The sequence below is a fragment of the Elephantulus edwardii genome, unplaced genomic scaffold, assembly GCF_000299155.1.
Source record: "Elephantulus edwardii isolate Elephantulus edwardi_28Jun2011 unplaced genomic scaffold, EleEdw1.0 scaffold00062, whole genome shotgun sequence".
Taxonomy (NCBI): Eukaryota; Metazoa; Chordata; class Mammalia; order Macroscelidea; family Macroscelididae; genus Elephantulus; species Elephantulus edwardii.
In genome coordinates this window covers 16967187-16994494 of record NW_006399812.1, presented here as the reverse complement: position 1 = coordinate 16994494, position 27308 = coordinate 16967187, and the positions used below count along the sequence as shown (strand labels likewise).

At 45.0% G+C, this 27308-nt stretch overlaps 1 pseudogene across 1 annotated transcript in view; it reads right to left on the bottom strand.

The window, feature by feature from the left end:
• Positions 1-20530, bottom strand: part of LOC102852220 — a 39484-nt pseudogene extending 18954 nt beyond the window's left edge. Inside the window, exons 1-9 of the transcript XR_438898.1 lie at positions 20408-20530; positions 19463-19553; positions 18951-19019; positions 17334-17453; positions 5628-5711; positions 5337-5483; positions 4658-4729; positions 4188-4232; positions 2964-3017 (exon numbers count right to left, since the gene is read on the bottom strand). The product of XR_438898.1 is annotated as a glucose-6-phosphate isomerase-like (transcript). The remainder of the gene's footprint in view (positions 1-2963; positions 3018-4187; positions 4233-4657; positions 4730-5336; positions 5484-5627; positions 5712-17333; positions 17454-18950; positions 19020-19462; positions 19554-20407) is intronic.
• Between the last annotated feature and the right edge of the window lie 6778 nt (positions 20531-27308).

Below are 27308 nucleotides of genomic sequence, written 5' to 3'. Positions count from 1 at the left end.
TTACTTCACCTTGAAATCCACCTCTTTTCACTGTTATCCATGCCTGACTTCGAGATTTCACCTGAGAAACTTAGCTCTCCTCATCTGTGTTCACTTCACATTCCCAGAGGTCATTAGAGACACCAAATTGTTAGATAAGCTCAATCTTGGCTCTTCAGCCTCACTGTAAACGTCCACTGAGCAGTACCTGACCTCAGCTGTACGACACAGGCTGAGGAACTTGGCCACAGCTTCTCAGGTCACCCTACCTTTGCTTACCCTTGGGTCACACAGGTCTTACCTGACAAACGTCACCCTACCCCCTGGGCATAACTGACATAGAGTACAACCCAGGTCTGAACTCGGCAGCTCAGAGCTTACCTTTGAGAGCCAGAAAGATAAGCCTGCATCTCTTTTCAACTCCTCCAAACTCACCTGACAGACCTTCTCATCTCTGCCACTCCCCGGCAGCATGAACCTTCCACATGAATGTCATTCTCATATGCCTTTGCCTGACCCCAGCTTTTCATTTCAGTTTTCTCTTGGGGATCACAGCACTGCCTAACTTGTCCATCTCCATAGCAGCTCTGCTATCACTTTGACCCAGTCATGGATTTTCAGTCCTCACCTGTCAAGTCCACCTGTGTGTCTGCAGCTCCATCCAGTGGCCTAACTCTGCCTTCTCAGGCTTCACCTTAAAAGCCAGTTATATGCACCTTTGTGATTCCGGATTCTGAATTCACACATGAAAGAAACAATCATGCATCTCATAGCATGAGGTATGAGCCTAGCTGTGCCAAAAGTGTTGAGTGACTTGGCCTCTGGGCCCCTTGCCTGGCCGACATGCATCTCCATATAACACTTCAATCTTAAGTGTTTGCTTCATTTGCCCCAGCTCCCCAGTTTTCCTTTTTACAATCCACTACAATCCTATTCTTCATCTGGGCTCCTCTCACCCTGCCTCAAGCAGTCATTCTCCAATTCTACAGACTACATCTTGGAACAATCATGGATTCTTGGGCCTGTGTGATACCCCTGAACACTGTATATCACATCCAATAGGAATGCAGAAAACAGGATATCTGACTTGATTCAGGGTACTCTACCCATATCTGCATAATCCAGAGATCTAAACATGTCATTTTTTTTTTTTTAATTTTTTGTGCGTGTACCGTCAAATCAGATCTGACTGGTACAGGAGGATATTGCGCCTCCTTCTCCGGCAGAGCATCTGGTGGATTTGAACCGTGTTCCTCTGGGATTGCAGTGCAGCTTCTTGCCACTAGGCCACCAGAGCTCCCCTAAACATGTCATTTAAACGATTACTTACTCATCACCTGAGTTACTTGACAGAATCACCTCTAAAATAATTTTCTCCATAGGGGAGCTCTGGTGGCCTAGTGGCAAGGACCTGCAACTACAATCCCAGAGGTGCACGGTTCGAATCCACCAGATGCTCTGCTGGGGAAGGAGGGACAATCTCCTCCTGTACCAGTCAGATCTGATTTGACGGTACACTCACACAAAAATAATAAAAAAATAATTTTCTTCTTCAAAATTCACAGACCTCATGTCTCAGATCCTCCTCAGAACACACCTATGCCTGTCCTGGCTCCTCCACAGAACTTACCAAGGTAAAATGAGCTCATCAGTGTGTGCTGACAGATTCTATAACTCACTGCTATATTTTGACTGAGCCTGACACATGAAGCTGCCCCCCATAACTCACCTGAGCAAATCCAGTCTTACCTTTATGCATACCTCTGGCAGGATGGCCTCTTCCAATAACACCCCAGGACCTATGCTTTACCTGATTAGCTGGCCTGAGAGACCCCAGCTTCAGGCACCTCTCCTGTTCGATCCACAGAACTGGCCTTTTGGATTCAGCAATGTCTAATAGTTGAGACAAGTGTCTCTTCCAGTCACTGTGGCATGTATAACCCAGGCCAGAAGAGCTGTCCTGTGCTCAACCTGGCTGCTCAGTCCTCACTAACCATCCCGACTCCATGTTCCTATGTTCACCATCATTTGTAGGCTGAAGGAGGGAGATCCACTCCTTTCCCTACATGACAAGTCATCTCTGATGCTGATGGAAAGCCCTGACTTGCTCTACTGGACTGTGGCCAATAAAGGAACCCAAGTATCCTAACCACCTGCTCAGGCTCCAGTTCCCAGGGAGAAGAGCCCCTTCCCCTGGTTATTAAGCATCAATCATCTGTCAGAAGCCAATCTTTCTCAACCAGGTTTCCCACCTGAACCACAGGACGCAAAAAGGAACTGAACGACTCTCCAAGGATGGTGCACAAGTGGCCCGATCCGTAAGTGATTCACACACACCATGAATCCTTCAGAACACTGAGCCTTTTCCTACCGGATTCTGGTAGGAAAAAAGCCTTTGGTGTCACTGCTGCAATCAGACAAGGCCACACAGAAAGCTACTGCCCAATGCCTGGCATCAGCTGTAGCTCCTGCAGAAGCGGGTCCAGGTCCTCAGCAAGCCTGTTCTGCAGGCTGCATGGACCACAGTCAATTCCTACCACTGTCCTCCTGCTGCAGGGACAACAGTCACTTCCTACCACCTCCTCCTATTTCCATTCCTGCAGCTCCTTTCCAGGTCTAACCCATTACACTTCTGGCCTCATCCAGCCCCCTGACCTTTATAGACTGCGACTGCAGCACAAAGAAAGGTCATCACTGAGAATAACTCAGCCTCAGGGCAGTGGCTTCAATTACCCCAGAGAGGGAGCCATTGGCAGGAACCTCGTTGGCAGGAACCCCGTGAGGGGTCAGCCTGGCCTGGAAAACTACTTGGTTCTTGGCAAGAAGCCCAGTCTTCACCCTCACTGGGCCATTCTTGCTCCACAAGCTTGTAAGGAGGGTTTCCCTTCCCAAAGCCAGGCTTGCAGTTAGTGCTCAAAGAACTGCCAGGGTCATGACTTAGCAAAGTGTATAACTCCTCCAATCCAGGAAGTGCCCTTACTTACATCCCAGAACTCAAACATATTTTGAGGGTCAATTCCAAACTCCTTCACTTTGGTCTGAAAAAGGGCAAAGAGGAAGAGAAGAAATGACACATTAATATCTGGAGAAGAAAAGATGGGCAAGAACAGGCGCCCCAGGAGGCTGGAGCTGTGCTGGCTAAATCCCCATGGTCCTCGCCTTACTCAGAGCCCCTGGCAGAGCTGGGATGCGACAGGATCTGCCCAGCCCCAGAGCGGGACATAAGGGAGCTCCCACCAAGTACTCTAGATGCCATTGGCCCATGAAGGCCAAACGTTAAAGCGGGAGGATGCACACCGTGTGTGAAGACTCAGCTCACACTGTCTTCTCTTAAGAACCATTTCCTGAGTTTGTCAGGGACACTGGGAATGGCCCGTGATTCCACGAACCCAAACAAAGGGAAGGGTGACACAGCAAGATATGCGCCCAACCCTTGTTGTATCTAGGATGGCGACTGCAACCTAGATGTCTGAGTCCCTTAGAAAGACCAATACCCTTCCCTTCTCCCACAGGAGAAGCAGCCCCCCACCCTATCCGGCCAGTGTCCACAGAAAGCAGACAACGATGTTCTTGTCAAACAGCCTGAAAGCATGTCTCTCCACATGACCAGTCAACACTCAGGCAGGGGGCAGTGAGGAACGGTATGGCAGGAATGGTCATGGGGACATGAATGCGGCTCCCAGCTCTGACCCAGCTCAGCACAATGCCCACCACATGATAAGCTCTCAGGAATGTTTCCTGCCAGTCTCACTGGAAGCGCAGACTAAGAGCTGGCAGGTGTGTCCTGGGTTCTAACACCAGCATCACAACTGAACCAAACACTGCCTCCCTTTGCTGAGGCTTAAAGGATGCATCACCACCCTTGATATGCCCAACCTGGAGAAGGGATAGTGGCAGGAGCCAGAAGACGTCATAGTGTAGACAGCTCTAAATAGCACTTAAGCCTGGAAGATGGTTAGGGTTAACATAATGTCACAGACTACAAGGTCCTCATCAGGGTTGAAGGGGTTTGGTGGAGAAATGAGGAATAAGCCAGGATGGTATATAAAACTCAAATCACAGGCAACCAATCCTCCTATACTTTCAGCTGGACCAAGACCCCGCTCTTTCTGAACCTAGGAACCTCATCTTGGTTAACATATCCTGAAAGACATCTTGACATGGCCAAGCCCCTTCCAGAAATGTATGGGAGCCACACAGTCACTCACCGTGTTGGTAGACAGGGCAACAAAGTGCTTCGCGACTGCAGAAGGCTGCAAGAAACAGAGCCACGTCAAAAGGATAACCTGGAGAGGCCACCCAAGGGCAGGGATTCTCCCCCTACCAAAGAAACCGAGGCCCATGGTGAGTCTCGCAGAGGTCAGCTGCTTTTTCCACCATATAGCCTCACAAAGTCCAGTAATGTCATTTGTAAAACAGGTATGGCCAGGGGGAGAGGATTCTGGGGGCCAAGGAAGCTTAAAGGTCAACTCCAAGGACAGGGCCTCTGGTTCTGTGATATTAACTATGTCTGGACACTGGAAAAGTGAAAGATGAACAAGCAACCAGAAAAGGCAGCATCCAAAAGGACATCAGCTTCCAGCTTCTACAGAAACAGGGCCCTTCAGGTGGGTGACTGGGCCCACCTTGTCATGCCAGCCCATAAGCTGCCCTCTGCCCACCCCTTTCACCCACTCACATCCTTTGCTGACATGAGGAACCACTCCTTTGCCGTCTCTGCATTAGTGATGGTCTCCTGGGTCGTAAAAGTCTACAGGGCCAGAGAACACAGCTGTTGGTCCCTAAGCTCAGGTGCACATGCAAGTGTTCGCCAAGGGGCAGCCCAAGGCCACAGTGGGGCCAGTGACACAAGGACAGTGCATGTGTCAATGTCAGATATTCCACATTCGGGAGCCCAGGCAGAGGCATGGAAGCAGCAGAGCCATCCTGTGATTACAGGACTCTACAGGCACTAAAGGGAACACTAGAAAGAGTGGCATCTCACCTCTACTCCTCATCCTCCAGGAGAGGGGTTGTGGCCATGCCTGGAGCTCTCTTCAGCCCAGAGTAGCTGGGATCTCACAATTCTTACTATTTTACGTACATTAATACAAACAAATAGGCCACTGATACAAATGAAGAAAATGCCTATGTTACCAGGGTAGAAACAAACATTAGGGACAAAACTCAGGACAAATATTAGGGACAGTCTTGGGCTGAGTGGAGATCCTTTGAGTGGGCACGGCTTTAAGATAAACCACTTGCTGCCAACAATGGTCCATTCCAACAAGTACTAGTCCGACGCTTTAAGCTAAGCACCCTCCGTACCCCAACACAAGTACACGGCTGGGGAGCCAGGCTATGTCTGGGGCTCCTACCTTGGAGGCAATGATGAACAGTGAAGACTCAGGGCTCAGTGAGGCCAGGGTTTTAGCAATGTGGGTCCCATCAATGTTGGAGACAAACCAGACTCGGGGACCACCTGCAGAGTATGACTTGAGGGCTTCAGTCACCATGAGGGGTCCCTGTGAGGAGACAGAATCAGAAAACAAGATCTCAGGGCCCACGAGACTGGAAAAGGGGGCTACCAGGAGCACCCTGACTCCATTACTAGGAAAAGGGGGCTACCAGGAGCACCCTGACTCCATTACTAAGAAGCTTCTCCTCACCAGGTCGGAGCCCCCGATGCCTATGTTGATCACATCTGTAATGGGCTTGCCTGTGTACCCCTTCCACTCACCACTTCGGACACGCTGGAAAACAGAAGAGATTCAATTAGCGAAACTCCCAGTCACTGCTCAAAACCAGAATTACTGTTAAGTCCTTGCTCAATCTCAACTCTCACAACTCTCAGCCCTCCTTTCTATTTATTTTTTAAATGTGGCTGACTCTGAGAAGAATGGGAATCCCAGAACATTTGAGTGTGCTTATGTGAAACCTATACTTGGACCAAGAGGTAGTTGTCAGAACTGAGGAAGGAGACACTGCATGGTTAAAAATCGGGAACGGTGTCTGCCAGGGATGTATTCTGTCTCCTTATCTTTTCAATCCATATGCAGAACAGATAATCCGGAACGCTGGGCTGTATGAGGAGGAATGTGGCACAATGACTGGAAGAAGATTCATCAACAACCTGCGTTATGCAGATGATACAACCCTGCTTGCTGAAACAGAGGAGGACCTGAAGTACTTGCTGCAGGTCAAGAACTGCAGTCTTCAATATGGACTGAAGCTCAACATCAAGAAAACAGATTCTCACCACTGGGCCAAGTGGCAGCATCATTATAGATGGTGAGGAGATTTAGTCTGCCTGGCTCCACAATCAACACTCTTGGTACCAGCAACACAGGAAATCAAGAGATGAATTGCATTGGGAAAGTCAGCTGTCAGGGACCTCTCCAGAGCAGTCTGGAGACTAAGGTGCATCTGATCCAGGCCATAATCTTAGCAATTGCTTGCTATGCATCAGAGAGTTGGACAATGACCAAGGAGAAGAGAAGGAGAGTTGATGCCTTTGAGCTGTAGTGCTGGAGGAGAGTGTTGAATATACCATGGATTGCTAGGAGAACAAATAGGTTTGTCCTGCAGAGGGTGAAACCAGGCTGTTCCTTGGAGGCAAGTATTCTGAAGCTTTGTTTTAAATACTTTGGGCATGCTGCAAGGAGGTCCTTAGAGAGGGATATCATGTTTAGGAGAGTGGAGGGATGGCTCAGGAGAGGAAGACCCTTCATGAGATGGATCGATTCAGTAATTAGGGTAATGGGGGTAGGTGTGTCAGAGACAATAAGGTTGGCACAAGATAGAACAGGGTTTTGGGCTCTTGTAGATAGGCTCGTTATGAGTCAAGTGACTCGCGGCACATAACAACAACATTGCTTATATTATTATCTTCCCTTTGTATTTATTTTATAGAGAGCTCTGGTGGCCTAGTGGTAAGAAGTTGTGTTGCAATCCTAAAGGTATGTGGTTCGAATCCACCAGCTGCTCCGTGGAAGAAGGACGAGCAATTTCCTAGTGTGCAATTAAACTGTCTCTGAAAACCTGCTGGAGGGCCAGCTATGGGTTGGTTCCAACTTGACAACACACAACATCACTTATTTTTTAATTTATTTTGTTGTTGCTCTTACTAAGAATATGCACAGTAAAACATACACTAATTCAGTGGTTTTTACAAGTATACTGATGTTTTTGGAGTTATGTAATCTTATCTTCCTTTTCTGATAAGTGGTTCTCTCATTAATATGAGTTCAATAGCCTTTCCTATATAATAGTCCAATTCCTGCTATCAACCTGATTCACACAGACATTTCTTCAAAAAGCAAACATACTATACTTGTGAAAGAATTGTTTAGTTTTAAAACTTCAGAGAGTTTTCAGGTTTAAAGATGACTGCAGGGCTCATCCAGTCTCTAGGAATTCACAAAACATTAAGTTCATAAGAATCTGAAATTATGCTCTACATTCTTGCACACACACCCCCTCCCCAATATGTCCAGGACTTTTTTTTTTATAGAATCTTTTACAAAAATGTTCACTCAGGGATCTCTGGTGGCCTAGTGGCAAGAAGCTACAATGCAATCCCAGAGGTACACAGTTCAAATCCACCAGATGCTCTGCTTAAGAAGGACGGGCAATCTCCTCCTGTTCAAGTCAGATCCAATTTGATGGTACACACATAAAAAAAAATAACAAAATTTATCAAAACAACTCACAGTAACTCTGTCAGAATTTGCGACATAAGAGTGCAAGCTCAGCAGAAGCCACCAGAAAGCCAACTACTATGATTTTTTGTGCTTGGGACAGAAATATCCCTGGGAAAGTCTGCAGTCAGGGACCTCTCTAAATTATTGAGGAGTAATATGGACTAAGGTGCATCTGATTCAGGCTATGGTCTCTTCACCCCAGTAAGAATAGCGAAATTTAAGGGGAGCTCTGGTGGCCTAGTGGCAAGAAGCTGCACTGCAATCCCAGAGGCGCACGGTTCGAATCCACCAGATGCTCTGCCGGGGAAGGAGGGACAATCTCCTCCTGTACCAGTCAGATCTGATTTGACGGTACACTGACAAAAAAAAAAAAAGAATAGCAAAATTTAACAGAACAGCAAACATCAAATGCTGGTGAGGTTGAGGAGAAACTGGAACCTTTGTTCACTGTTGGTAGGAGTGTAAAACAGTGCAACCACTGTGGAAGGGTGTATGGCGCTTTCTTAAAAAGTTGCAAATAGAGATACCATTTGACCCAGCAATTCCACTTCTGGGAATTTATCCTAAAGAAATCATAATTGCCACCCAAGCAAATATATGCACACCCATGTTTACTGCAGCTTTGGTCACAACAGCAAAGAGTTGGAAACAACCCAACTGCCCAACAAATGAATTATTAGAGAAGCTCTGCATTGAAAAACAAGGAACTCATGAAATATTGGATGACCCTGGAGGACATTATGCTGAGTGAAATATCTCAGTCACAAAAGGACAAATATTGCATAGGGCCACTGTTGTAAAATGGGACTGACATTGGGGTTGGCGGGAGGGAGACTGAGAAACAGGATAAATAATGTATACTACATTGAAACAGATGAGGGAGAGAATTGTTTTAAAGTGATATATGATTAGGTATTATGGTCATGACAGGAGTGTAGAATGAAGGCTGCAGAGTGGAGTGGACTTGGGGGCAGGGATTATATAACAATGAAAGAATTTTTCTTTTACATTTCAAACAGAAGAGCAAATTGGGGGGAGGGGTGAGCAGGGAGAAAAGTGCAACAATGAATGAATGGAAATCCTAAGGCTCTGTAAACTTTCATTAATTAAAAAAAACAATAAATTTTTAAAAAATTTTATTCATTTTAATGAGCATTTACAGAGACTTTGGATTTCCATTCCTTCATTGTTGCACTTTTCTCCCTGCCCAGCCCTTCCCCACCCCAGTTCGCTCCTCTCTTTGAAAAGCAAAATTAAAAAAACAATAAAATTTTTAAAAAATGTTCACTAATGATAATCAGATACCATCAGTTTCTTCTGGTCTCATGGCAAAAGAGACCATGAAATCAGAGAAGTAGATCTCTGTCATATACATCACCAGTCAGACTTCAGTTCCTCACTAGCAAAATCAAGAGACATCCCACAACTCACAGTAACTCTCAGAATTTGCAAAACAAGAGCGCAAACTCAGCAGAAGTGATCAGAAAGCCAACTACTATTATTTTTCTTTTTGTGCTAGGGATAGAAATATCCCTGGGAAAGTCTGCAATCAGGGACCTCTCTAAATTATTGAGGAGTAATGGTGTCAGTTTGAGGACTAAGGTGCACCTGATTCAGGCTATGGTCTCTTCAAACACTTGCTATGAATCTGAGAGCTAGACAATAAATAAAAATGAGAGAAGAAGAATCAATGTCTTTGAGCTGTGTGTGGTGTTGGAGAGAAGAATAATGACTATATCATGGTGTGCCAAAAGAACCAAGAAATATGTTTTAGACAAAGTACAGCCAGAGTGCTCTTTGGAATCGGGATAACAAAGTTTTATCTCTCATACTTGGGGCATGTTGTTAGGAAAAGCTACTTCTTGGAGAGGGACATCATGCTTGGAAAGGTAGAATGTTGGTGAAAGAGAGGAAGACCCTCAATCAGATGGACTGACATACTCACTACAGCAATGGACTCTAATATGTCAGCGATAAATGAGGAAGGCATGGGATAGGACAGGATTCAGATGTGTTGTTTACAGGGTCACCATGGGTCATACTTGATTTGATGGCACCTAACAACAACAATCTTTCTGTGCCAGGGAAAGAATTACCATCCAGTTAATCTTCAACTGCCCCCCCCACCCCGTTCTGATAAAAATGAGTTTGACTTTAAAGGCTGGGTCATAAAAGACCTTGCAGTGTCTGTCTTGCTGCCTATGATCCCTCAGTTATGGGATGCCAGTAGCCACATTGCAAGTGCACTCAAACAGTCCTATTATGAAGACATCTGAGTGGCAAGTAAGAGGCTTCCTTTCAACAGCAGCACCAACTTGCCATCCAGGTCAATGAGCTATCTTAGAAAGTGAATCTGTCAGGAACCTTTAGATAACTGAAGCCTTGGGCAACAGCTTTCATTGTTTTTAAAAAACTTTGTGGAAAAGTGCAACAATGAATGAATGGAAATAAAAAAATCTCTGTAGATGGTCATTGAAATTAATTAAAAAAAAACAAACCTTTTTGATCGACAGTTTACAAAGCAAAATAAATTACATTTTCATCCACTTGACTGTAATAACAGAGAAGACCAACAAACCAAAACTACCCAGTTAAACCACTTCCAAATTTCTAAACCACAGATACTATGTGAGCTAATAAAGGGGTTTTTTACCTAATAAATTTGTATACCTGTTTTAAGTCAATTGTGAATTTTGATACCTCAAGTTGGGAACTATTACGAGAGAAATCTTAAAATGTGCTGACAGCTAAGAATTACGGAATCAAGTTCAGATTATCAGTAAGGCATGTTGTTAGGTGACGCTATTCCTTGGAGAGAGACATCATGCTTGGAAAAGTGGAGGATCAGCAAAAGAAAGAAAGCCTCTTAACAAGACAGACTGACATAGTGACCGTGGCAATGGGCTCAAGTGTGTCAGAGATGATGAGGATGGTACAAGACAGGACAGGGTTCAGATGTATTGCTCAAAGGGTCATTATGAGTCATATTTGATATCTACCACCACCACTAACAATACACAGATTGCTCTGAGGCAATGAGAACAATGTTTGAGACCCTAGGTAGCCTAAGGGTTTTTTTCTCCCTTTTAAAGATTTTATTTATTTAAATTTTTTTAAAGTGTGTGTGTGTACCGTCAAATCAGGTCTGACTGGTACAGGAGATCGCCCCTCCTTCTGCAGCAGAGCATCTGGTGGACTCGAACCGCATACCTCTGGGATTGCAGTGCAGCTTCTTGCCACTAGGCCACCAGAGCTCCCTTAAAGTTTTTATTTTAATGTGCTGAATGAGATGGGCATAGTGCTAGTTTCGCTGCCCAAGGGAATGAAATCATGTAGATTATTCACTCTCATTAAGATGGCAAAGACTAAGAATTAAAAAAAAAATTCAGAAAACAACAAATGCTGGCAAGAATATAGAGAAAACCACAAGAACATGGTGGTTTGCCCAGATATACAATCATAATTTAATGGATTGAGAAATTATGGTACATTCACACAATGGAATACTACTCAGCACACAGGAACAATGATTAAAGCATTTCCTAACTTGGGAGGTATGCTGAGAGAACTCACTCAGTCCCATCAGGACAAACACTGTATAAGAACATAACTGTAGAATGAGTATGAAGTTCCAAGAAGGGGAGGGTAGAAGCAGAGCGGTGAGAATGGGCTGGGGGGCGGGCAGGGCAGTTTAATCATATGGCTGTACAATGTGATGGGGAGAGGTGTGAAGGAAAATAGGAAAAATGTGGTATGAAAAAATATATATTCAAACCTTGTAAATAAACTAGTAAAAAAAAAAGGAATACAAGAAAATATCAATCCTTATCCAATGCTGTTAAGTCTATAAAATGATACTATTTTTGTGTATAACAGTATAGTGGTTTTTCAAAAAACTAAAAAAGAAGTACTATATGATCCAGCAATTCCATTCCACTTTAAAGCAGAGATGCATATATACACTGATGTTCAAACAGTGAAAAGGTAGAAACAGTGCAAAAAAATGTGACATATAATGGAAGAGTCTCAGCAAGTAAAAGAACTAAAAAGTCTTGGTACATTATGAACAGAGCTTAAAGACATTATGCTGAGCTATAATAATAGTAATAATAGCTAGGCTATTATTTAGATAAAAATACAAGAAAAAGGTTAACACAGAGAAGCCAAACTGATGAAGGGGGAAGGAAGAAGTCTTAAACCACTAAGTCAGTATCTTTCATATTAAAAAGATTACTAAAGTGAAGCAGGGACTGTCAAGAATTACCCCTAGACCTTAAGCCCTAAGGAAACCTGTGTCCTGACAGATTTCACAACTGCTATGGTGAAGTGGTCCTGTGTGCCTGCTACTTCTCTTCTCTCCTTTTTGGAAAGGATTTCACAACTAACTGCTATGGCAAAGTGTGACAGCAGACTACAACTGTTATTGTTGTTGTTAACAGTGGTGAGTTAAGTAAGACTCACAGTGACCCTATAAACTCTGTCCTACCTTGTGCCGTCCTCATCTCTGACACACTTGAGCCCACTGCAGCTGTCATTTTATAAATCCATGTCATTAAAGGTCTTCTTTTTTCACATCATCCCTCCACCTTCCCAAGCATGATGTCCCTCTTCAAAGAAGCCTTTCCTAGCAACATGTCCAAAGTATGTAAGACAAAACTTGGCCAAACCCTTGCTTCCAAGAAGCAGTTAATGTTTAAGATGTTTTGATCATCTACTTCCGGTACTAAATTAGATACTTTGGCTAGAACTTATTTTAAAAAATAGTTAATAAGCTACTATAGAAACAAAAGTGTGATTTCTGAAACTGTTATGAAAGACTTGGAAGGACTCTGTTTTGCTTTCTTTTGTTAGTATTTTGGGGAAATCAGTTACCACTTCACAAAAAGGATAAAACTGTGAGTCTGCGGTAAGAATTGAAGCCTCTGGACAAATCCAGCACTAATTACTAGGTAGCCATATTGGAAGTGTATCCTCTAGGACTCAAATTTTCAGAGGACCACAACCATGGCCAATGTTTCAAACACAACTTCATGATACCCTGAGGTAGAATGATTGAGCACAGCCAGGGCCAATTCCTGATCAACAGGAAATGCTGACTGCAGTTTCATACTGCTAAACTGAGAAAATTTGTTATGGAGAAATTAAAAAACCTAGTACATGTGCCTTTACTAAAACAAACACCATCCAGTGTCTTAGTTGTCTAGTGTTACTATAACAGAAATACCACAAATTACTGATTTTAAGAAACAAAAATTTGTTTTCTGACTATTTAGTCCAAATATGGGTTACTGATTCCAGCGAGGAAGCTCTAGTGGGCCTAGCAGGTATGGAATTACACTGCCAACTCAAAAGTGAGTGGTTTGAATCTACTAGCTGCTCCTAGGAAGAAATGAGCAATTTCCTCCTGTGTGATTTACAGCCTCTGAAAATGCCTCTTCGAAATCAGCTGAGTCAGTTCTGACTGGACAGCAATGGAAGGCTTTCCCTCTCTATTGGCTTCATTGGGAGATGTTTGTCTCTCCCGCTTCTGGGTGATCTTCCTATGACTTGGCATCTCTCTTACCCCATCTCTGCTTGCTGGCTTGCTTATTTATTATCTCTTCTATCTTAAAATAGACAGACTTAATTCACAACCTACACTAACTACCTCATTAACTTCACCAAGACAAGCCATTCCAAGATAGATCCCATCCACTAGTAAAGGGTTCTAAGATATCAAACATATGAGTTGTGGGAGACACAATCCAATCCATGACACCCTGCAACTTCTCTTTTTTTATTCCAAAGAAAAGTCATCAACTGGCAGGAATGTAAAATGATACAGTCACTATGGAAGACAATGGCACTTTCTTATGAAGATATACATACATAGGCTTACCATTCAATCTACCAACTGTTCTCCTAGATCCTCACTTTTGTGAGAATTAAATGTATGCCACATCAGCTTTAGTCACTGTTAAAAATTGGCAGCAACCAAGCTATCTGTCAATAGGTAAATCAATAAACTGTGATGCACCCACACAATGGAAAGTTATGTAATAATATAAAGAAATGAGTTACCAAATCATGAAGAAACAGGTAGAATTAAAAACAGCATCATGCTTGGAAAGGTGGCAGGTCTGTGAAAAAGAGGACCCTCAACAAGGTGGATCAGTAACTGTAACAATGGGCTTGAGTCGTGGCCCCACATAGGACAAGGTTCATATCTGGTGTTCACAGGGTCACTGTGAGTTGTAATTGACTTGATAGCACCTAACAACAAGCAGTGAAAAAAGCTAGTCTGAAAAAGCTACACATAGTGTGTATAGTTCCAAAGATGTGCCAGTGGGTCATTGGTTTAAACCACTTGGCGATTACCCCAAAGGTCAGAGACTCAAACCCACCAGCCTCCACGGAGGAAAAGGTGACAGTCTATTCCCATAAAGACAGCCGTGGTACCATGATGAGGCAGCTCTACCCTGTCCTACGTGGTGGCTATGTCTCAGAATCAACTCAATGGTAAAAAGTTTTGTTAAGAGTACATGACTTTCTAGAAAAGGCAAAATTAGAGACAGTGAACAAATCAGCAGTTATTGAAGGATTAAGTAGAACATAGTACATTTTTTAGAGTTGTGAAATGATCGCATGTAAAGATTGCAACAATGGGCATACGACATCCAGTATTTGCCAAAAATCCACAGACCTGTGCAACACAAAAAGAGTGAATCCTAATGTGAACTAAAGACTTAATAAGCATTAATAATAATGTATCATTGTTTTTCTGTCAATTATAACAAATGTCCACACACATAAGAGATGTTAAACTATGTGCAGAGAGAGGAACAAGTGGGAAGTCTACAATTTTTCTGTAAACATGAAACTACTTTAAAAAATAGTTCATTAAAAAAAAAGTGGTCAGAGTCACAATCTTGTAATAATCCACCAAAATGATCAACTCACAGGGAAAGAGAGGCACTTGCTCTATGTGTTTTCAGGGGCTTTTTGAAATCATGGGAGTTGTTTCTACAAGAAAGGTGGTATCATGAATAGAGAGGGAATGAGAACTGTTCAAAGAGGAATGGACCACAAATGTTACCAGGGCAAAACCAGAAAAGCTGACAATGTCACCCAGCATGCTAGTAGCACTGTCACCAATAAGTCAAGGGCAAGATTCTAGCCAAGAGAATTCATGTGCAGACTGAGCAGATTAAGCACTTGAAAAGCAGGCACAGCTTCCTGAAACGTGTGGAGGAAAATGACTAAGGAAAAAGAAGGAAGCTGAAGTAAAAGGTGGCTTGGCAGTTCAGCTGAAGCACCTGCCTGCTTACTCAGAAAGGAAGACTTTCTCAGAGACAATGGGAAGGAGCCTGGACCACACGAACCTAGTCCCTCGAAATTCATCGCATAAGGGTGGCAAAATAAAGACATCTGGGATGGAAACAGACAAGGGCTTGATTTTCATTGTGAAGTGTTGTCTTCTCTTCTAGAGATGACGGTATGTGAAACTCCTTTTATTTCCTGATTCGGTATATAGTAAATGTTTTTACTATTATCATTTACCCACTGCCACTGAGTAAATTATACCTCCTAACAACCATCCAGTAGGCTCCTGAGCTATAAATCGTTACAAGAGGAGACTTTCCATCTTTCTCCAGAGGAGCAACTGGTGGATTCGAACTGCTGGCCTTCTGGTTAGTAACTCAATATGTCATGTACTTTGACGCCACACAACCAGAGCTCTTTATTAAAATTTAGTGCTTGTTTTTAAAAAGAAGTAACTGGCGTAAGATCTTCATCAATATAGAAAGAGATAAAATGAGTTTCTATGTTTCCCCACCCCTCTACCACATCATCAGTTTGTCATACAGCATCCTTGGATGAGGACAGGGGTATATCTTTTTTTGTAACTACACACATTCCTCACATGAAGCTTTACAAAACAGGAACAGTTTCCAACTTTTTCAACTTCACAGTAGAAAGGGTGCTCTGGTGGCCTAGTGGATAGGGAATCACGCTGCCAACCCAAAGATGGGCAGTTTGAATTCACAGCTGCTCCACGGGAGATAAAGGGGCATGCGAGTTAGTCTCTGGACACTTGTGGGAGGCTCAGCTATGAGGGAGTTCTGACCAGGTGGTAGTGAGTGCACATGGAACAGCACGATGGAGGTCAACAGCCCCCTCATTTCTAAGGCTGTCCAGGACCACTCAACACATGCTGAGACTCTTTTTCTTTTTCTTATGCTGAGACTCTTGATTCCAGTGAGCTCGCCTCTGATAAGTGATCTCAGGTTGTCTTCATTTTCCCCCATTATGATGAGGTCACACTGAACACCTTCAACCGTGTCTCGAGAACTTTTGAGAACACTGCCACAGGGAATGTGCCTTATCGTGGAACCAAAGCCATTCAACAGCGTTTGCAGAACTATAAATACCCGGTAAGGCTGAGTCAGGTATTTCGATGGCCAGCTTCAAGGAAGAGTTTCCCTGGAAATAGTACGCCAGATACCAGTGCCACAATGGAGACTGACCAGAAAAGAGTAACAGGCTCCCTCAATGGCCCTGCCACTCACCAGAGACAGCTGAAAATGGCCCCTTACTCCCAACCAACACACACAGCCCACCATATAGACCATTCACTATAAGGGACCTCCTAAAATCCAGACTCTCTTTAGGATCCCAAGGCTTTCCAGCATTGGGAAGTCTCATCCACATGGCTATCAGGCCAGGAAGATCCATGTCAAGCCCATCTTGTTGCTTCATCATCTCCAGGGTGAAAAATGGCTCTGGGCCAAAACAGCCAGACTTTGACCCGTCACACACAGGGCTACTGCTCTCTGGAATGAGCAGTGAATGATAACGGCTGGCCAGAGCCCAGGTGATCTATCCCAGAGCATGCCTTCTCCCTCTCTCACACATACACACACTCACTCACTCATTCACTCTACTCAGACCTATGCAGGCACTGCCCTTGAACTCCAGGCTTGAAGACATCTGGCTGACCCCTGCAAAACTGATGATACACCTTGAGGCAGCAGTGGCTGGAGTGGGACAATCTAGCTGATATCAGAGGCAACTCCTCCTCCCACAGGACAAGGAGGCAGCAGTTACACACACTAATGCTAACACAGAGATGTCTTTCACACACTGACATGCAGAATTATGCTGTACAGTAACAGTTAGAAAGAAGGTCAACAGATGAATGTGTATGTTTGTGTATATAAATATGCTAGCAAAAGCACAGGAAGTTGTTGGAAAGCTTTCACCAGAAATGTATCAAAGGCTGCTTCTAGGAGGTTAACTAGGGTGGGGACAAGAACCTTTATACAATATTTATCTGCTACTACACTATGTGCAGTAAGTACATACAACTAAAGAGGTTATTTTGAAGAAAGTCACCCTCTCTGCTATGCCCTATGGGCCTTCAATTTGCATTCAGGCTGATTTCTCCCCATGAGCCCCTGGGTGTCTAAACTGAAAAGACTGCCTTGCTGGGATCATCCTGGCTTCCCTCAGAGAAGGAACCTTGGAGTGAGGTCCAGCACAACAGCACAGGAATAACATGGCCCAGTGGCAGTAATCACACAGACCACCCCAGCTTCAGGCTGCAAGAAAAGTGGAAGCTCACAGGGCCTCCCAGATCCCCAAATCCATGCACATATGGCCCAGGGCAAGTCCAACTCAGCAGCCACTTACCTGGCAGAAAGACTTCATCTTGTCAAGCACCCTGTTGACCTCGGGCATCACATCCTTGGTGTCCACCACAATGGGAATATTTGACCGGTTCCGTAGGGCCACGTGCAGCACAGCTCGGTCCTGGGGAAGAGAATCAGAGTGAGGACCTCCACTCTTGGGCCACTTTCCCAGCTGGGCACAGTGCACTGTAGCCCTGAGGCTGGCTATGGCCTCTATTCAGGCCCTGTAGTCTCTTAGTACTGTAGTTCCAGACTAACAAAGTACTGTGAACTCAAGAAGTGACTCAGGGTCCCGAGAAATATCAGGTATGTGCAATCCTCTTATATGCTACAGATAAGTTGGGAGGAAGGGGATGGAGAGAGAGCAGAAATATGGTAAGGATATGCAGAGGGATCTGCAGGTGCTCAAGGAATAAATAAAGTGACAGAGCAAAGGTAGAAAGTGGTAACAGCACAAGTCACAGGCAAGAAAACCAAATATTTTCCATCAACTTTGTTGCTGTTACACTTCACTGAGCCCATCCTGATTTGTAGTGACTTTGGATGTGCAGAGGAGAACTGTTCCCTGGCATTTTAAAGGCTGGGACCTTTCAGAACAGATTGTTGAGCCTACCTTTAGAGATGGGATCACACCATGAAGCTTCCCAGCTAGCAGTCCAGTACATAACTATTTGCACCACATTTCCCCACCAAGAGTACATGGGGCTTGCAGGCACTTTGTAAAAAGTCCCCCTGGCCTTAAAGATGGAGAACAATGAAAGCAAATCAAGCTGCCCTCAACATCATCTCCAACTGGCAGAAACCTGTCCAGATGGCAAGTCCAGGAAAGGTGATATGTGCCAAAGAGTTGGCCTGGTCACATGAACGGAGTAATCCCTTGAAGTTGAGGCCAGCAGAGGAGGTGCTTGAAGGAAGCAGGAGAAAAACCTCCTGGGTTTGCTCCAGGGACCAAACTCACTCAGTAGTGAGGTTCACTAAGGCGTCCCAGCCCTACATCCTATAGGAAGGAGAACCTCCTCAGGAAAAGTTCTTCCCGAGTATAGCCATCTTCTCAACAGAACCCAGCAGTGCAAGTCAGGAGGCATTTGTATTTCAGCTCTACACACGGCACCCTGAATAAATGACATTATGTAACTTCAGATTCCTTACATGTTAAAGGAGATAAAAGCATCACTCTTGTGAGGATGAAGACTCTGCATGTTCAGTGGCCATTACACCTCTAGGGCTTCCAGAGCAGGTCAATGATCCCGGTGCCCAGCATCTGACCTTACCACTGAGTCTCAGAATGTAGGAGAGTGGGGTGTTGATATATTCTTTTCACTATTACAACTTCCAGTAAGGAAGCATCAGAGCCAAATTCTCGAGCAAAGTGTCTGAGATACGCTCCTCCCAGGAGCAAGCAGCTCACCAGAACCAACAGCCAATTTTAGGGAAGATACACTGCAAGACTTTGCAACCAGCCTGAAGAAACAGGCTTTCCTTCCAGTGTCATATTGAGCAAAAATATTGCTTAAGAGAAGAGAGAAGCCACAAGGTAGTGCAGCTAAACAGTCAAATCTCTAAAGGGAAGGAAGAGGTCCCAGTGGGTGTTAAAAGCCAGTGTCCACAGCCTGCTCACCTCAGTGAAGTTGATCTTCTCTCCATTGAACATGTGTTCCCGGGCGGCCTCCACACCCCTGGACTTGGCCTGGCAAGAAAAAGACACAGGGGTCTGGTCCAAGCCACAAGCCACCACAAGTCCCTTCTCCCCTGCACAGTGCTTGATGCTGTCCCAAATGAAGCTGAGAGAAGGCTGCATCCTGGCTCCTTCTCCTACTGCCCAGGGAGGGTCTGGTTAGACAGCAGACATGGGGGTCTACTTAGATGCTGCTCAGAACTTGAGCTGGGAACCCAAAGCCCACTATATTAGTCACTAGTCAAGCTTCCAGGGAGCTCTGGTTGCCTAATAGTAAGAAGCTGGGCTGCAATCCCAAAGGCACATGGTTTGAAATCACCAGTTCCTGGAGAGAAAGATAAGATGGGAAACCTCTTCCCAAGATTGACTAAACTCCCTGAAGCTATATGGTCAGCTATAGTTTGGTTCTGACTACAGCACACAACAATAGTCAAGATCCAGAAGAAGTGCCTTACCAGGTCCACCAGCATCCGCATCACTTCCTCTGTCACCAGGTTCTTGGAGTAATCCAGTAGAATCTGTCCATGGTTGGTGTTGAGCGTCAAGCTGAAGAGAGAAGGCAGGAGGTAAAGCTGCTACCCACACGCCAGGGCCAGGGGGCAGGACTCCCACCCTGGATGTTAAGCAGAGGAGCGGTAGGAGCTGCCACTAGAAGAAACATATCTACTAGCCACACCCCATGGAGGACCTCAGGGGTCTGGGAGAGTGGTGGTATCTGTCACCTGTCTAGCCTTCAGACTGACTCATAACAGCCGCACAGTAAATTAAAAACCCACCCTTCACAGCACTTTAGTGGGGAATCGCTCCTCACTAAATCTGGAAAGGAGACGATGGGGGATGGGTAGACAGAGTCGGGTACAGTCTCCCCTGAGAGTGACCACACCCTCCCAAGACTCCCTCGCTTAGGCACGACCCAGAAGACAAACTGGCTGGCCACTGGCGTCTTCCAGGCTGGAGCTACAAGTCCTCTGCTTCCCGCTTCCCTTGATGGTGATCGGAGCACATCAAACCCCTTCCTATCTAAGACTTCCTCCAACAGTCCTTCCTATTTGCCGCTACTTCCTAGGTTGCTGGACTCAGCCTCTTGGATGGTAACCCTATCACAACGAAGGGTAAGAGCAGTTGTCCACGTATGTAGAGGGGACCTGCGGAGTGACCCAGCTCCTTCTCATGACTAAGCAGCATCCACGAGCCCACAGCCCCCAGAACCTGCTTCAAGGAGATTTCAAGGACTAAGTGCGGCCTGGACCTGAATCAGCACAGGTTCGTCGGGGTCCGGCGCTGCAGTCGCCGCAAGACTCGAGCCCACCCATGCGCTTCGGCGCGCTCAGGTCCCAGAGTCTCGGGCCCCGTCGCCGCCTCTAACTTGCCGTCCTGCTCGCCGGGGCCCCCGCACGCACCTGAAGCGGTTGAAGCGCTCCTTGTCCGAGTCGAAGAGGTGGCGCAGGCTGAGCTCGGAGCCGTGCTCGTGGTGCCACTGCTGCAGCTTCTGGAACTGCGGATTACGAGTAAGCGCGGCCATGGCAGAAGAGGCTGAGTGCACGGACTGAGACGTGCCGGGAGGCGGAGGTGGGCGCGGAGGGCGGTACAGTGCACGCGGCCGCGGGCGCAGCGTCCTTTATGGCGCAGGCGCCCGGCTCCGCCCCGCCCACACGTGGCTGCTTGCGGACCTTTCCCGAAGCGTTCATTTGCTCTCGGATTAGGTTGCTGCTTTAAGGTCCAACAGGGTGGTAACTAACTTGCATTACCACTCCATCAACCTCTCCCTGAGCGTGGTTAAGAGGGACAGACTTAGTTCTCATGCTCCGGCCTGCTTCGTTCATTGCACAGGATGAGACTTTATGTGTTACAGGTGGTGTTCCGGGGGCAATATGCATACATATGCTGTGTGTTGTGGAGGCCAACCAACTGATCGTCCAGCGCGTTTTCAGAGGCTGCAAATCACAGAAGGAAGAGGTTGCCCATCTTTGTTCCTTCAGAACATCTGGTGGATTTGAACAAACTGCCTTTGCGTTTGTAGCACAACTCTTTACTATTAAGTCATCAGAGTTCTATGTATGTATACGTCGTGTTGGTTGGTTATTGTGGACCGTAGAGTCGGAACCAACCCATAGCTGACCCTTCAGCGCGTTTTCAGAGGCAGTTAGTTAATCGCAGGAGAAGAGATTGCCCATCCTCTTGCAGAGCCGCTGGTGGCCTTCGGTATTGCAGTGCAACTTCTTGCCACTCCGCCAAGTAAAATAGGTGTTTAGTCCAAATTCACCGCCCTTTAGTTGATATTGACTCATAGCAACCCTCCCAGGCTATAAATCTTTACAAGAGACCACTCAGCTTCCTCCCCACAGATCTGCTGGAATTGAACTGCCTACCTTTTGGGTTAGCAACCTGGTATGTTAAAAAATACTGCTAGCCAAGCTTCGCATCTGTATTCGTGGGAAAACAGAATTGATACCAATTATGATGAGTATACAAGTCTTTGGGAGAAGAGCACAATCTTATTTGGTGGCATATTTATGGATTGAAGCTCAATATCAAGAAAACAGATTCTCACCACTGGGACGATTGGCAGAGTTATGACTGCTGGTGAAGAGATTAACGGCTTCAGTTTGCACAGCTCCACAGTCAACAATCTTGATACCAGCAGCCAGGAAATCAGAAGATGAGTTGCACTGGGAAAGTCAGCTGTCAGGGACCTCTCCAGAGTACAGAAAATAGAGCTATGTTGTCAGTCTAGAGACAAAGGTGTGCCTGATCCAGGTCATGGTCTTTACAATTACTTGCTATGTGTCAAAGCTGGACCATAACTAGGGATAATGGAAAATTGATGCTTTTCAGCTGTAGTGCTGGAATATTGAACAAACAGGTTCGTCCTAGAGAGGGTGAAACTAGGCTGATCTTTGGAAGCAAGGATTCTGAGGTTTTGTCTGACATACTTTGGGCGTGTTGCAAGGAAGAACTAGTCCATGGAGAGGGACATCATGTTTGGAAGGATGGAGCAAGCACAAGTGAGAAAGATCCTCAGAGATGGATTGATAAGGATAGGTGTGTCAGAGACAATAAGGTTGGCACAGGATAGAGCAGGTTTCAAGGCTATTGTACATATGGTCACTAGCAACTCACTGGCACATAACAACAATGGTTAAGTTTTTAGAATCTGTTGTTTCTAAACTCATCCAAGAGTTCTGGTGGTCTAGGGGTTAACGAATTGTGCTGCCAACCTAAAGGCAGGTGGTTTGAATCCATTAACCACATGGAGGAAGAAAAATGGACAATCTTCACCCTTGTGACACAACCTTAGAAAACTCCTGGAGGGTCAGTTACAACTCAACAGTTGTTGTTGTTATGTGCCATCGAGTCGCCTGCGACTCAAAGCAACCCTATGTACAACAGCCCTAAACTCTGCCCTATCCTGTGCCAATCTCATCATCTCCGACACACCTACCCCCATTATCCCAGTCACTGAATCAATCCATCTCATTGAGGGTCTTCCTCTCCTGCACTGTCCCTCCACCCTCCCAAGTATGACATCCCTCTCCAAGAACTGGTCCCTCCTTGCAACATGTCAAAGTAAGTTATACGAAGCTTCAGAATCCTTGCCTCCAAGGAGCAGCCTAGCTTCACCCTCTCCAGGACAAACCTGTTTGTTTTCCTAGCAGTCCATGGTATATTCAATACTCTTCTCCATCCAACATCACAGCTCAAAGGTATCAATTCTCCTTCTATCATCCCTAGTCCTTGTCCAGCTCTCCGATGCTGTGATTGCAAAGTGATTGCAAAGACCATGGCATGTATCAGGCGCATCTTAGTCTCCAGACTGACATCCTTGCAGTTCAGCATTTTAGAAAGGTCTCTAACCACAGACTTTCCCATCGCAATACATCTTTTAATTTCCTGGCTGCTGGTGCTAAGAGTGTTGACTGTGGAGCCAAGCAAACCAAAACTGTGAACAATCTCAATCTCTTCACCATCCATTATGATGCTGCCAATCGGCCCAGTGGTGATAATCTTTGTTTTCTTGATACTGTGTCTCAATCCATGCTGAAGACTGTAGTCCCTCACCTTCCACAGCAAGTGCTTCAGGTATTCCTCAGTTTCAGCAAGCAGGGTTGTGTCATCTGCATAACACAGATTGTTGATGATTTTTTCTCCAATCCTGATGCCACATTTCTCCTCATAGAGCCCAGCCGCCAAGATCCATCTAACATTAGCTACAATATCCCTAGTACGACGGCCCCATCTAAACCCAGCCTGAACTTCTGCTGATGTGCTGTTCCAGTCATTTTTGGATAATCCTCAGCAAAATCTTGCTTGCATGTGATATTGTTCGCTAATTTCTACACTCTGTGAAATCACTTTTCTTTGGAATGGGAACAAATATAGATCTCTTCCAGTCAGTTGGCCAAGTGGTTGTTCTCCAGATTTCTTGGCACAACTTGGTTAGCACATCTAGGGCAGCATCTGTTAGTTGAAATATGTTAACAGTAGTGAGTTTTATTGAGTTATTTGACATTGAGGTGGAGGTGCTAGGTTAGATATTTTATGTCTGGAATGTAAGGGCACAAAGATTCAAGACTGGGGCTCAGGAGGAGGAGGAATTGGCAGCATTTGAGGTTATAAGCCTGAATGGGGGCCTAGATGAGAGAAAGTAAAGGCAGAAGAGGCCTAAGAAAGAGGTGTTTTAAATTGAACTTCTACATCATCTGGTTCCCTCAGTGAGGACAGCTACTCAAAGAGCATGCCTTGTCCTGCTGTAATCCTGGGCCTGTAACCACCCTAGACTCTTTTCCCAGCATCATGCAGTTGTTACTACCTCCAACATGCAGCCATCAGTTTTTCTCTCCCTGACCAGAATGTTGTTGTTAGTTGCTGTCAAGGAGAATATAACTCACAGCAACCCTACAAACAAATAGAGCTGAACCCTGTCCTATCCTGCATCATCCTTGTCTTATCTAAATAAAGTTTCTCAATTTCAAGTCTATCTAAGTCTGAGTTCTCTAGAGGAGCAAAACCAGTGAAATTTATAGAGGAAATGGCTAATACAGTTGTGAGGAAATGCTTTATGTAAATGTGGCCCTAGCAAATCCCAAATCTGTGGCAGGTGGCAGGCTGGAGACCTCCGCTGGCTCATGGGATTACAGAGGTTTCTTGTGTTAAGTGGGAACCAACTCAGAGTTGACCCTCCAGTGGGTTTTCAGAGGCAGTAAATCCCAAGGGTGGAGATTACCTGTCCTCCCATGGAGCAAATGGTAGATTTGAACCAAGTGCCTTTGAGATTGCAGTGCAGCTTTTTAGCATTAGGTCACCAGAGCTCCCTGGAGGCTTGACTTGTGGCTAACATGGGGGACTACTGGGTCCCCTAACCCCACAGGGGTTAATGGATCCAAAATCTGCTGGTCAGGCAACAAGTGGAGACTTCTGCAGGCTTGTGTCCCAAGATCTGGAGGGCAGCTCACAAAAGCACTGTGTTGATTTGCTTTGCCAGTACCTCCATTTATATACTGTAAGTAGGCCACACCCTCAAGGAAACTCTCTTTGCTTTCAATCAATTGACTGACCATATCAGATTACATAATGGTAGATGACCCCTTTCTATTAGCATGTGGAAGAGTACCCAGGCCGGGGTTTGCCAAAACACTGAAAAGCACAGCCTAGCCAAGTGGATACAGACCATTAACCCTCACAGGGGGGTGGGGGTCCTAACCAGTGAGGAAGGAAGATAAAGGAGGGACTGAAAAGGGAGAAATGAATGGATCCAAAATTTTCTAGGGGGACTGCTCTGCTCATGTGGCCTTTCTTTATTCAGAAGCATTTCTGGTCAACTGCCAACTACCAAATATAGGGGAGGTTCATTTTCCAGTACAATTGTGAGTACAGTGAATGTGATCTATTCTATTGGAGTTTCTGAGAAATTCTCCATGACCATTCTCACCTCTAAATGCAAAATCCTTGTGTTTCAAAGCAGACTCTTGGCCAATGGGATGACCCAACTCTATCATTCACTTTCTTCTGCCTCTTCAGATAACTCTGGCCCAATAATAGTGCTGAGTCCCTTTATTCTAGCAGACTTTTCTGTGATCAAGGAGGATGACTTTGTCTTTGTCTGAAACTACTACTTCTCAACCTCGTGGCTTCTCCTCAGCCCCATTTGCATCAAGGATCCTTTCCTGAAACCTTGGAACCAACAGGAGAAACATTATACTCTCTGTAATGTTATGTCTTTCTGAAAACACAGAATTGAGATTCAGTCCAAACTATCAAGGACAACAATGGAGAGAAGGACTACTGGAGAGATGTCAGGGACTATGTTTCAGGGACCAGCATGCCTCTGCTCATCTATGAACCAAAGATTCTTAGCTATCTAGTGTTACTAACATACCACAAAAGGATGACTTTCACAAACTAACACATTCTCTTATAGCTTTAGGAGGCTAGATGTCTAAATTCAGGGCACCTGCTCTAGGTGAAGGCTTTATCTCTCAGCCCCAACAGAAGGTCTTTGTTAGGCTAAAAATATAAATGGAGGTTGAAACTCAACTCAGAAACCCCTGTGTCAGGACATTTTTCTGAAACCAGAACTCAGAAAATATTATATCAGGATATTTTCCAAAAACAGAACTCAGAAAACCCCATATTAGGATCTTTTCTCAAGACCAGAAACTTTACGCACCAATGAACTACTGCAACGTCAACTCATCTCACAACCAACTAAAACACACTTACTTAAAACCTCTATAAATCCCCTAAGCCCAACTCTCAGTGCTACTCCCCTTGCTGAGTAGCTCTGCACACAATAAACTTTGAGAATTCTACCTCTACCTTGGCGTGGTTCTTGGCTTCGATTCGAGACCTTTCAGTCCTGGTCTCCTTTCAACATCCATTGGACTAATGTTCCTTGGATATTTCTATATATTTCGTCTTTGCCTGGGACTAGTTGGTTTTCAGCTCGGGGACTCTGGGTCAAAAGAATATGCCCTACTCCCTCACCTCCATTTCCCTTTTGTTTCTTGGTAGTACTCTGCTTTCTCTTCTGCTTACTTCTCTCTCCTTTTAATATTTTTTTAAAAATTATGATTTTAAAGAAATTTTACAGAAAAGTTGCAGGCCATACCCCAGGGAACTTACATGGGATCAGGGCTGTAACTTGTGCCACACCATTCATGTCAATTCCTTTTAGTGTTCCTAACAGTCTTACTGTTTTGAGTTGAGCTTCTATCACTTAAGCTTCAAGTGACTGTGCACCTGCCCACTGCCACAGTGTTTTCTCACATACTCTATCCTATCCTGTTATTTTAGACTGTCAAAAGAACAAACAAATATGTCTTGAAGAAAGTGTAGCCAGAGTGATCCTTGGAGGCAAAGTATCCTCTCACATACTTGGGGCATGATGCTAGGAAAGGAGAAGGACATCATGCTTGGAAAGGTTGAGGGTTGGTGAAGAAGACAACCCTCAATAATGTTAATTGACACAGTGACTGCCGCAATGGGCTCTAGTGTGTTAGGAGCCTGAGGATGGCACAGGATAGAATAGGGTTCATAGGGTTCTATGGGTCATATTTTACTAGATAGCACATAACAACAACAAAACAACTATCCTATCCACTCAATGTCTACAGAAAAAAATCCTTGGGTTATTGAAGAAGCAGCAGGAAGAGAGAAGGGGAGCACTGCCTTTTTGAAAATGTCATCTTCTTGTTTGATATGTGGACCTGAAACTGTTTGGCTTCTATGATTCCTAACAGGTTCAACTATTATAGATTCTGGAATATTCAATGACTTTCAATTTTCCAGGCCCCTAGAATATTTTCACATCAACATTCCACTTAGAAATTCCAAAGTTACTTGACTATTCTTCTTGTTGTTATGTGCCATCAAGTCGCCTGTGACTTAAAGCAACCCTATGTACAACAGCCCTAAAACCTGCTCTATCCTGTGCCAACTTTATTGTCTCTGACACACCTACCCCCATTACCTCAGTCACTGAATCTTCTCCTGTACTGTCCCTCCACCTTCCCAAGCATGATGTCCCTCTCCAAGGACTGGTCCCTCTTTGCAACATGTCAAAGTATGTCATACAAAGCTTCAGAATCCTTGCCTCAAAGGAGCAGTCTGGCTTCACCTTCTCCAGGACAAACCTGTTTGTTCTCCTAGCAGTTCATGGCATATTCAATACTCTTCTCCAACATCACAGCTCAAAGACATCAATTCTCCTTCTATCATTCCTAGTCATTGTCCAGCTCTCTGAGGCATAGCAAGTGATTGTAAAGACCGTGGCCTGGATCAAGTGCACCTTAGTCTCCATAC